Genomic DNA, 12,058 nt, shown 5'->3' on the forward strand with positions numbered 1-12,058 from the left:
TTTACAGCCTGCTATGAAGGAAACTGTTCTTTTGGCTTGTACCTGCCATGTATCAAGTCCATTTACCTTATTCAGGGAGGGTATCGAAATGCAGTAAGAACTGTCTTTTTGGTAATGGGAGATGCCTCCATTGATGGGGAGATAGGAAAATTGAGCAAGCTGTCATTTCCACTTGCCAAAGCCCTAGAAAAACATGCATCTTGCACTTGCCTTCCAATTCTAGAAAGGACGGATCTGAAATGACATCTCCAAATTTACTGCCTTTAATAAAAGGCCAGATTCTGCTACTTCTATTCACTCTGAGTAATAATTTATCAATGTATGGTGAGATTACGTAGAAGTGCATGTGGAATAACACAGTGCTTTGTCCATGTGAGAGGAGACAGATGAGTCCTGGCCCATTAAGGAAAGACAACGTGAATAAGCCTGTCATATGAACAAGGATGCAATCTGTTTTTGGCAATGCTCTAGTTTGAAAAAGCCCCAGGTAGCAGATGTCCACCCCCAGAAGAAACAACCCCCTACCCTAAGCTGCTGTACTCCAGAATAGCAGAATATTGCACCCAAATTGCACAGGGATTATTATCAGGCTGCCTAACTTCATGCTTCGTGATTTCATTCCAGGTAATTCTAGCCCATGTTGAGTATTTTGGCTGATAGGTTGGAAAGTAACTGTTGGTTATAGCACCAAGCAGAAATGTTATTAACGTATAGAAACACTTGAAGATTGGTTTTTAAATGATCTGCATGCCTGCAGCCAAAGTTTAAATTACTTGAAATTCTTTCAAATCAAACTCCCACAGTAAATGTGCTTTATAGAAAAAAGCAGATTGTAATCAGTCATAGAGGGAAGGGGAGAGGGAAGCGCTGAGGATTTCCCTCTCCTCCACTGAAACTTCTGTGAACGGCTTCTGTTCTGTTTGGGTGGAAGTAGCTAGACCTTATTTTACAGCAACCTGCATGCTTGCTTTTTCACTGCCAGTAATTATATGAAAAATGTGGCTGACTAATGATTGCTCATTCACAGTGCTTTTTATATCAGAGGCAAGAGCTTTCTTGGTATTGCTGCAGAGGAATCCTCTGGCAGCTGCAGTCAGCTTCATGAGATGCTGAAGGAGTGCCCTGTTTCCTGAGCTTTCTCATCCCCGAAGTGAAACCCTGGAGGAGAATCTGTGATTCAAACAGCTGATTTCTGGCCTTTTTTTTTTTTTTTTCCTCTTTATCTGTTGCATGGACTCATCTGCCTTCTAGTGCAGGGGAAGTGGCTGAGCTCCTTGCAGCTGAACTGAGTGCAATACAGCGTCAACATCCTTGATCGTGACCCTGTGGCTGATTTCAGGAGCAGAACCCCCTCCTAATATGTCTCTTCTCCACCCACGCTACTCCCCAGTGAAAACAAAACAAAAAAAAAGCCCCCAAACTCACCAAAAACTCAAAAAAAAAAAAAAAAAAAGAACCCTGTATTTTTTATTTACCCTGACTTTTACTTCATCAGTACAGTGGTCATGTTTTTAAGCTACAAGCTCTTCTTCAGGGCAGCACAAACAAGTTGCAATTATTCCTTTGGAACCATGGTGTCATATAACTTGATCCCTTTGCCTTGCTGAGGTGTGTACGTTCAAAGGGAATAAACAGATCAATTAAAAAGGCATTCTCTGAAAGAAGCAGCAACCTTGATAAATCTGTATTTCTTAAACAAACAAACAAAAAAACCCGTGATCCTAAAACCCCAAACTGCACTTTTCTGACAGAGATGAAGGGTGTGAAATGTGATGCCAAGAAAAAGTTGCTGGGACAGGACAAAAAAAACCTACTCTTCATCCTGAAATGATTATGTTAAAATTTGGAAATGTATGAGTGAGCCCTGTGACTAATAGTATAATGAATACCAAAAGAATTAGTATTGATCTGTTCTTTGTTCTTAAAGTTTTGTCTAAGGTTTCTATGAAAAACTTGATAATTTAATAAGAGAGGGTATAGCTAACAGCTTCGTTCAGTTGTAACTTTCCTATTCTTTCAGTAGAAGCAAATGTTGAAAATTGGTAACACGATGAGACAAATTGAAATCAAAGTGTAAGGAAAGTGGGGTATAAATGACCTGTATAAGTGTAGTACAGTGTAATTCCACTGGAACATGAGAAACAACTGAGGAGAATTTCTCTACGGGAAAAAAAAAAAAAAAAAGATGAAACTAAACAAGTTCTGGCACCAACTTTTGTCTTTCTCAATAATCTTGTTAGTTACGTTCTTGGTACTAGTTCCCATGCCTTCATTTCTGCATTTTTGACTTCTGAATTAAGCCAATTTAGCTTATCTGCTTCCTTTCAGAAGCCTTATATTTGAAAATCTCAGCTATATATGGCTTGGAAAGCTTCAGGTATATTGGTCAGTGTGTTTACATGGGAATAAAAATGTATTTTCAGCGATAGCAGTGTAAGTCCTTAAAAAATAATTTGATGTTATTTGCACTGATGTAGATGAGCCTGGAACTCATTTCTTAAGGGCCTAAATGAGCCTGACTTGTGTGCTATGAGGTGTCACTTATTCTAGTTATTATTCAATTAAATTTTGTTTAGACTCCTCAAGAGAAATGCCCTTAACACAGGAGTAGATCCCATTGTTCTGGCTTTCCTGCCTCCTTTGCACAACTTCTGTAGCCTGCAGGGAAAATATAAAGTAATCTTGGTGTGGCAGCTTGTGGAAAGTAATAGGTTAGCTGCTGCATTTATTTCTACCCAAAGAGATTAAAATGCAGTTGCAGAGGTGGTGCTGACATCATCCCAAGCACACAAAAAAAATTGACGTCAGTTATACACTATATTGCAAGGTGTTTATCTTCATCTGATTAGGTTAGTAAAATGCATGTTGCAAAGCCAGCATACACAGGAGGAAATGGCGTGGTTGTCTCTGCTTCCCACTTGCCCTCTCACACCATGGTAGGTCTTGGAAAGACTGAAACACATACTGCTCAGTGAGGCTCCTGTAAAACTCTTTGGAGCTGCCACTGGGCTTGACTTTTTCCTATGTTAATCTCCAAACATCAGTGTTAAAACATAGCTTTTATGACTTAGGTGTTGGCAGCCCCTTCTTGCAGGGTAGTCCAGATCTGAACTTTTGACCTCTGCAAGTCATAGAATTGTTTGGGTTGGAGGTTTGTCAGTTGTTTGGGTTAGAGATCATCTAGTTGCAATCCCCCTGCCACAGGTGTCACCAATTGGCAGGAGAGCTGTAGCCAGCTGTCTCCAGGCAGGTGCTTGAGATGTGGAGGGCAGCAGCAGAAGACAGGTGCCTTACCCCCAACAGTTGTGACTGAATGTACACTTGAAAGACATGTAAAAGTCAGTATCTATGAGGATACCTGGGAATAGCGTTCTCCATGGGTCAAGCCAAGCTCTTCACAGTATGAGGTAGAGGTGGACAAATGTCTGACTCCCTCTCATACTGACTCTGAGAGCTGGCACATCTGGACTCTGACACCCACACTAGTGCTATATGAAGATGACATTAAGTACATGTTTATGTTCTGCACTTATACTTCAAAGGGCATATTCAGTGTTTCCAGTGAGTACTTTCTTTGGATACTTGAGCGTGCTTCCACTAGAAGTCTTGTTGCTCCACATGGACCATGAATCTCAGCTAGCAACCACTTATCTGATGCAATCAGACTTCGTTTCAGTCTTTTATTTTTTCATTTACCAGTTCCTTATGCTCACTGTTCCTTTCATGACACTTTATAGTTAAAATTTGATCTAATTCAATTACTTGATACAAGGATAAAGTTTAAGCATGTATTTTAGACATCCTCAGAATATCATGGATTGGAGCAAAGTTCCATTTATGCAGTTTCAGTTTAACTTTGAAAGCTCAGTATCACCCTGATAGAAGAGGGGAGTTCATACTTACTGGATGCCAATGGGCTTCTTATTACTTTGCATTTTGTTGTATTCTACTCCCTCCTATGTGTAACCACCATAACTGCAGGTTATTAGTAATGATTTGTGATTTCTAAGTCATCATAATTACTAATTAAGTGTTAGTTTTCACATTAGCAAGAAATGTGCCTGATCCATGCGAACACCCTTTAGAGCAGCAGTAAGATGGATCTGTGGGTAAAAACTGCAGCTCTTCTGGGTACCAAATTTCTGACAGGGTTCTACTTGCATTAGAGTAAAAAGATTTTACTGCATACAAACTTTTTATTAGCATGCTTCAAAAATTACATAATGTGTCTACTCTCTTTGGTAACTCAAATCAAGGCAAATCAAATCAACGTGCTCAAGATGAGTGAGTATATGCATCTTTTTAGCAACAGTTACTTTATAATAACTCTGTAATTCAGTCAAATGAACACATATTGAAGAGCAATAGCACGATTGCAACACAGGCATTATGGCAGAGAAAGAATATCTTTTTTTTTTGTCTTTTCAAACTGATGAACAATGTTGACAAATTCATTTTCTTGTTACTGTGTAGACTCTCAAATCTTTGCAGTGTTTGAGGAGCTGCTAACATGAATAACCAGTGATCTCATGTAACCTCAGGACAGCAGCAAGATTTGTCAGAAAGTTAGCAATGTGCTGTTTTTAATTCAAAAAAGGAACAGCAGGCAGCATGAAATGCATGATTCAGAGAACTCCACATTTTATCATTGAGCATAGCTGATGAAACTGGAATAGTCAGAATAGTCTGATTTCATCCCCACTGATTGATCAGGCCATGAGATAACCTACATTTTACTGCAGGATGAAATTTTGCCAGAAGAAATTCAGTTGAGTGTAGGCAGCCAGGCCAAGGCCAAGGTTGCATTTATGTCCCTAGAGTGTAGAAGGTGCAGTTATTGTGACCTTCATCTTTTTCTTTCAGGGTAGTCTGTCTGCGTGTGTAAGGGCAGTAATATCCCTTACCCCTTGTACAGGAGCAAAGCAACTGAGCCATTCCAGGGTGACACTGCATCCTGACCTGGCCTGGGAAAAATGTTTTGAGTACTACTTATTTGCTAGTTGAGCAAGGGGAAGTCTGGGCCTTATTTTTAACATGCAGTAAACTGGGATTTTTCAACTGATCTTGCAAAATGCCTTGAAATCTATTGATAAAATACCCCCATAATTTAAAAAGCTCCTACCGTTCTCCTTTTTCTTTAATACTTTGAGAGATTAAGTTTTTAGGTCTTAGACAGTCTTGCCTAAAAAGAAGACACGAAGATAAAAAAAAGCAGCAGGTACGTGGTATTTTATGCAAGCAACCTTAGCCTTCAGGCATTCTGTTTTCCTAAACTGCAGAACAAAGAAAGAAATCCCATGGTCATTATGTCTAAACAGCTTTGTGTTCTGACTTTCTTTACTCTGCCAATACATTTTGCTTTTGTTTAGGATGACTGTAAATGTAAGTGATGCTTGCTACCTTGGTGCTGCTGGGTTACTCACTTGAAGGCCACCATGGTAAGCACACTGTAAAAGTAAGGGAAAAATGCATGGATTATATACAAAAGCTATCTCAGAATTATCAAACTTGTCTGAAGGGCAGAAGGCTTTTCATAATCTTTTTAATGGTATTATGGGATTAAAAAGCTGAATATTGCTGTTCCCATCCACAATTAATATTTCTAATCTTGTATATGTTGGATGCCAATTATTCAGAGAAGTAGAAAATGTGTTCAAACTTTGTATATTGTCAATTCTTGACACCATCAATTTACTGTGAGATCCCATCAGCAAAATCAATAGCTGATATCACCCCAAGAGATCCAGAGAAAACCTTCTTTAACAAGTTAGTAGATAGGCTGTAGGCTTCATTGCTTGTGGTGAAATCATCCTTTTATTGCAGAAGTAGACTGAAGACTGCGATACTTAGGGCAGTTTCAAATCTTATTCCAAGGTTGTTTTCACAACAAAAGATTACCCTGTCAGAGCACAGGAGGGGAGTTTGACCACACTTCTGGCATCACTATAGACAAGCCCACGCTTTGTTCTGCCTCTCAGCTCTTAAATCAAGTTCCTTGCAGAGGGATGGAGAACCCCACTGCCAGCTTTACATGTAGAGAGAGAACAAGGACAAGATTCAGACCATCTAATGCTATTCAAGCAGGTAGTTACAGCTTACACAAGTGGAATTTAGGGGTGGGATTTATCCAGCTAAATGTTGACAACTATATTTCTCTCTGCTGGCTATAAAAGGAGTCCAGCGTGACTAGTTCAAACATGGATGTCTAAAGTTAGATGGGATTAATCCTCCCTGCTTGCCAGGGCCCCCATTTGTTTGCATACACAGAAATGTCTAATTCCTTTTGAGACACACCAGGTATCCAAGACATCTACACAAGGCCTGCAGATGTGAGCTATGGAAAGACATCTTGTGAAGAGACAGCAGGAGATGCTATAGGATGACCGTGGGCATCTCAGATGGCACTAGGCAGGTACATCTACTAGCTTGAGAGTTGTCTAGGTGTCAACACTTGAGTATATTTAGATATGTAAATACACATGTAGTTTATGCAGAAAAATGCTCTCCTTCCCACCTTCAGAAATGGTTACTAAGACTGCAAATACTGTTGGCCCAGAAGGGTTTCAGGCTGAAGAAGGTCTGACCCCTATGTAATCCATGAGTAAGCACTCAGCCATGGGCACATGTGGGCTGCTTTAAGCCTTTTACATCAAGCAGTCACTGGACAAAACCTAGAAATAAACCCAACTGCAGAAACAGCACATATCATCAAAATAAAAAATGGTAGCCACAGATGTTTATATATTAAGTTAGACTAGGAAACCAAATAAGATACAAAGAGCAAAATGCATTTCTTTACTTTTTTTTAGCATAACACTATTTTATTTTCCTCTTCTTGCACCGCAGTGTAGGATGTGCACCTAGTGAAGTCAAAAACTACCACCTGCTAGGTAGAGCAATTAAAAGTTTTAGAAAAAGATATCCATTTATTTCATTTAGCATCCAGCAGAAGATGTGTTCTCTGCCTACAGAAGCATCTGGTGTAGCTCAAATAGCTCATTAAAGATGCCTTGTGATCCTTTCTGTTGCATGCATGGCACTTTAACCTGTTTACTCTCAGACTTTCTCCCCTCAGAACTTCCTGCTAAAACAAGTAGTTTGTTATGTGAAGGACAAATCTACATGTTGTCAGAGAGAAAAATTCCAATCAAGCAAGCACAGCACCTCAAACACAGCACTTGCGAATCTCTCTGGTTTAGGCAGTCAGTAGGGCTAGCATTTGCTAATACTTCTCCAGACGACTGTATTCATTAAACAATGATAATGTTTTTCTTCTCTTAAAATCCGAGCTATGGTATGAGGCAGCCTTGTGTTTAGCAGTTGCTCACTGAGTAAAAATCCTATGGCAACCAATAAATGGAAGCCAAAAAATGTTGCAATATTATTTTAGAGGACTCATCTGCTTATTTTTACTGTTAGCCTTGCATAACCTTCTGCATTTTTGGACTCTGCCTTATGTAGAATATTTCTTAAACTTTCCATTTATTTCAATTGTACACTGCACATTAGGAAAACTCACTTATAAATGAGTCACAAATACTTTCCCTTAACGATGTTATTCTGCCCTTCTATAACCCGTTTATGCACTGTCCTTACATAATATTTATTTGGTGTTATATTTTTGCTGAAGATCTAACATTAATTTTTCAGTCCTCAAAGATGAAAACGATGTTGTAATGGTAGTTTTACATGTATATGCTTCCTGCAATTTAAACATGTGGACATGACATAATAATGAGTGTGGATCCCAACTGACGGTCAGGGCTAGGCTTGCAGCTTGAACCATCCCATAGCTATCACAAACACATGTGGGGTCTTTTATGAGCCTTTTTTTTTCCTTTCTGTGCAGTTGGGGAAAAGCACGTTTATCAACAATGAAGAAAAGCCTAATGATAGATTTAAAATGACATAAAAATTTCCATTTACTATCAGCCCAGCTTGGCACTTAGCATTTGCTCATCTCTGTATTACCCTGGAACAATTAACAGCTCTCATCAGAAGAGTATCCAAGACTGCATCTGTGAGATTCAACTGTGATACTGATATGAAGTCCAAAAAATGATATACTTTTTCTCTCTTCCATTAAAAATAGAAACAAAATCCTGTCTGTCCATTTGTATTTAGCCAGCGGTTTTGTAGTACATAAATTGCTCCATTGGTGATGTTGCAACCCCATCACCCATGACAAATTACACATGTAACTGTTGCAAAATCGTATTCAGAACACATAAAAGGGTTGGAACCTTTTCTCTGTCTTTCTTCAGCAAACAGAATCTTACGTAAAGATGGAGATGGATGAGTTTGTATGCCTGCATGTGTGCATAAGGGTGTGCATGCACATGCATAAATGAACAATCCTGAATTAGAGAGGGGATAGGGATGGTACAGCTCTTCTTCTCACACATCTCTGCACCAATCTGGATAAAAATCTGAAACAGGAAAGAGTGAAATATTCCCCGCTTACTTCACAGCATCACAGCTTATTTCTTCAGCAAGAAGTGTCCTTAAGAGTTTGGCAGTTCCGTAGAACGGTTTGCAAGCTGCTGTGACTGCAGTTTGGGAGGAAGGCTGATGGGAGGCTTCTTCATCTTTTCAGAAAATCCTTGCCCATGCAAATATACAAATTTTCTAACTGAAAAAATGTGTTACTTTCTGCATATTTAAAATATAACAAGGGAACAAACTACTTCAGTACTTGACTTCCTTAAATACCTTGCCTGGGTAGGTTGAGCCCTCTCAACTTCAGATTTCTGGAGGAAGGGTATCTTAGCTCTTGTACAGTTGATGGAGACCTAATCAGCATAGTCTGTGGAGCCTAGGGAGAAGTTAATCTCATCCTAAAGTAGACAATGATATTTGATGAGATGAGTGCCACCGTACACTTATCCCCTGTGAATTCAATTTGTTTGGGTTTTTTTTTGTTTGTTTTTAATTTTTATTCCTTATCAGGAGCCTAAAAATCTAGCTCAAATACATAGATAACTACCTTGTAGACACCAGAAATTAAGAGAGCTCTATCTCACTTCCAGCCTGTCATAGAGTCTAGGGAAAAAAAATAAATCCATTTCCATTGGTTCACATAGGCCTTGACTAAGGCCTTAAGCACAGGAGTTGAGTTATACATACAAACAAGCTTTAATATGCATTTATAAATAATAGCGTAGAGTATAACTATTCATATATTAATCATTTTAAAACATGTACTTAGATTGCAAGTTCTTTGAGGACAGTTTTTTTGCTGCATCTTTGCACGTAGTAGCATGGTGAAGTCTGAATACTCCTGGGATTAGAGGTCCTTCTGACTATTGGAGTAAAACTAATACATTAAAATGGTTGAACAGTCTCAGGATCAAGCACAACATGTCCTATCTTATGAGATCAGCAGCTTCCTATTCTTCAGACAAGGCAAATACGCTGTTCTAATCGAATTCTCTGTGGGTTTTTTGTTTGTTTGCTTGCTTGCTTGTTTTTGTGCAAAGGGAACACATTTTTTGTATGAACTTTAGCTGCAACTGACCTAATATTGCCAAACCCATTTCTCACAGAACCTAAGCAGGTTTTAACCCAGCTTTTGAAAGGAAAACATAATATAATAATCTACTTCAGCAACTGAACTCAGAAGATAATCTATTAAGGGTAAATGAAAACAATGGAATATTTTTCTTTTGTTGGTCTTGCTCTGAAAAAAGGTCACAGAGAAATCTCATAAGCTGAGGTATTGTTTGTCATTTCAGATGCTCCCAGTATGCTTCAGAGTATCAGTCCAAGAGAAATCATAAAGTAAGTATTCTAAGTTTTTTTTTCTTAAAAAGCAATACTGTTTTTAGTTACATCCAACACTATTTCCCAATATATATTATATTATTATACTTATGAGCAAGCAATCACCTCCTTCAGAATTATGAGGAAAAACAAAGAAATAGCATAAGATTTTTGAAAAGTTAACATTTCCTGTTTTGATAAAAACCAAACAGCAGTCCTTCCTGATCCATACTGATATTTTGTGGAGTTCTGCTGAGTTTATTGCCATTGTGTATTTTGTTAATATATTTACTGATGCTCAGTCCTGGATAACATTGAAGACACTGTCAGGAACAAGGCTTTTGTTGTGATTGCCATGGCCACGAAGCTCCCCACTGCTTGAATGCAAGGTTCCAGTGCTCACCTAATGAGCTGCTCACATTGATTCATCTTCAAGGTTTGGACCCAATTCCAAGTACCCCTAAACAAGAGTTCTCCAAGCATGTCCTCTGGCCCCAAAACAACATTGTCATCTGTAATCAGCAATGGCAGACCCACGTGAGCATAAAGCTGCTCTGGGGGTCCCTGAATTGCAACTACAATAAATGCTGGGGTGTGCAGTGAAGCTGAGTTCCGGGGAGCCTTGAGAGGTAGTGTTGTGCCATGGTTCAGTTTTGTCACAATCCTTCATCCAACCTTTAGACAATTCCACATGAAAAAAGTGTACTGAGGCCAAAAGCTGATATCTTCATAAGGCAAATTTCAAAGAGGCATGTAGATGTGGCACTAAGGGACATAGTTTAAGGATGAGAATTGTTAGATCAGGTTTTCAGTTGGGCTTGATGATCCTGAGGGTCTTTTCCAACATAACTGATTCTATGGATCTGTAATTCTATGAACATATAGCCGTCTCCTTCATAAACAAATATGGTAGGGTTTTGTTTTGTTTTTTTTTTGCAATAGGAAATGCTGTTGTTAAAAGTATATGGTCACAAATTGCCCATGCTTAGCACTTGCTGGAGGCTAACACAATACACATTTACTAATCCATTAATTACACTAAGTTAATTATAACTAACCCTCTCTTTCTTTTGGGATTTCTCTCACTTCACAGTTCTCTTCAAATAACCCTCATGAATGGCAGACTGAGGATTAAGAAGGAAGAGTAAAGGCCAATTTATTTTTTTTAAAAGCTTTTTAAAATGATTTTAAATTAAAATGTAATTTCAACAAAGAGGAAAGCAGAGCACTCTCTCTTTCCCTCTCACAGCTGGATACGACCCCTGGTCCCTCTTTTTTGGTTGCTGCTGCATCACTTTTGCCATTTCCCATAGGAATGCACAGTTCCCAAGCAGAAGACAACACTTAACAAGAGCTTCACAGAGTCAAGCATAACACATTTCCAGCTTGTATTAGAGTGCTGTCTCCTCTAATTTTTTATCAACAGTTTTGAAGTTTTAGCATTTTTCAGACCACGTATTCTGGAGGATTCTTCTGTCTCTGGTTTAAACTTTATGTTTATGTCTCATATGATGGTACAGTAAAGCTAAAATGTCAGAAGTGCATAAAGTATCTTCTGATGTGTTATTTTTCAAAGGTTCAAAGTTTTTAAACAACCTATGTGTGTTTTGGAGGCCTGTCTTGTTTGTTATTTTTAGTGCTGAAGCTGAACTGAACTGCAAAAGCCAAGAAATGTTGTAAGCACTACTCTCTAACTACTGTGTTGTAAATTTATTTCATTCAGCTGCTGAGGGCTTATGTGACCACTGCAAGGAATGCAGCTCTGGCTGGGTCCTCTTCATGTGAAAAAATGTTAATTTGTTCCATGCCATCAACTTTTTTTTTGTATCTATGTCCAAGGCAAACTTTCTTTGGTCGCTCTGGGTGAGAAACTGAAAGGCAGAACTGGAGACTAAACTTCCCTGTAATTTCTGGACTTATCAGAAACAGCATCTTTTAAGAGTAGTAGATTTGTAGTTTGGTGTTTTAATAGTATACGATATTGTTTTGTAACTCAATATTCTACTACAAAATATCCTCAACTTCAAAAGTAAGAAAGATTGTAAAAATGATGCACATTATCAAAGCAATTTTAAAAAAACCCTCATATGGCCATTTTGTACTGTGAAACTTCAGGAGTAGTGAGGACTCACTGCCCAGATCTTATGGTTGCCTCTGTGGCCAATGACATGCTAAGCATAGCTGCCTGTCAAAATCCTCACCTGTGTTTGGATAAGAACTGTGCCTGACACTGAGATCTGCTTTCATTTGCCCCTGGTGCTAAACAACTACTCACATCATTATTTACTATAACACT

This window comes from Numida meleagris, chromosome 3, assembly GCF_002078875.1.
Source record: "Numida meleagris isolate 19003 breed g44 Domestic line chromosome 3, NumMel1.0, whole genome shotgun sequence".
NCBI classification, from domain to species: domain Eukaryota; kingdom Metazoa; phylum Chordata; class Aves; order Galliformes; family Numididae; genus Numida; species Numida meleagris.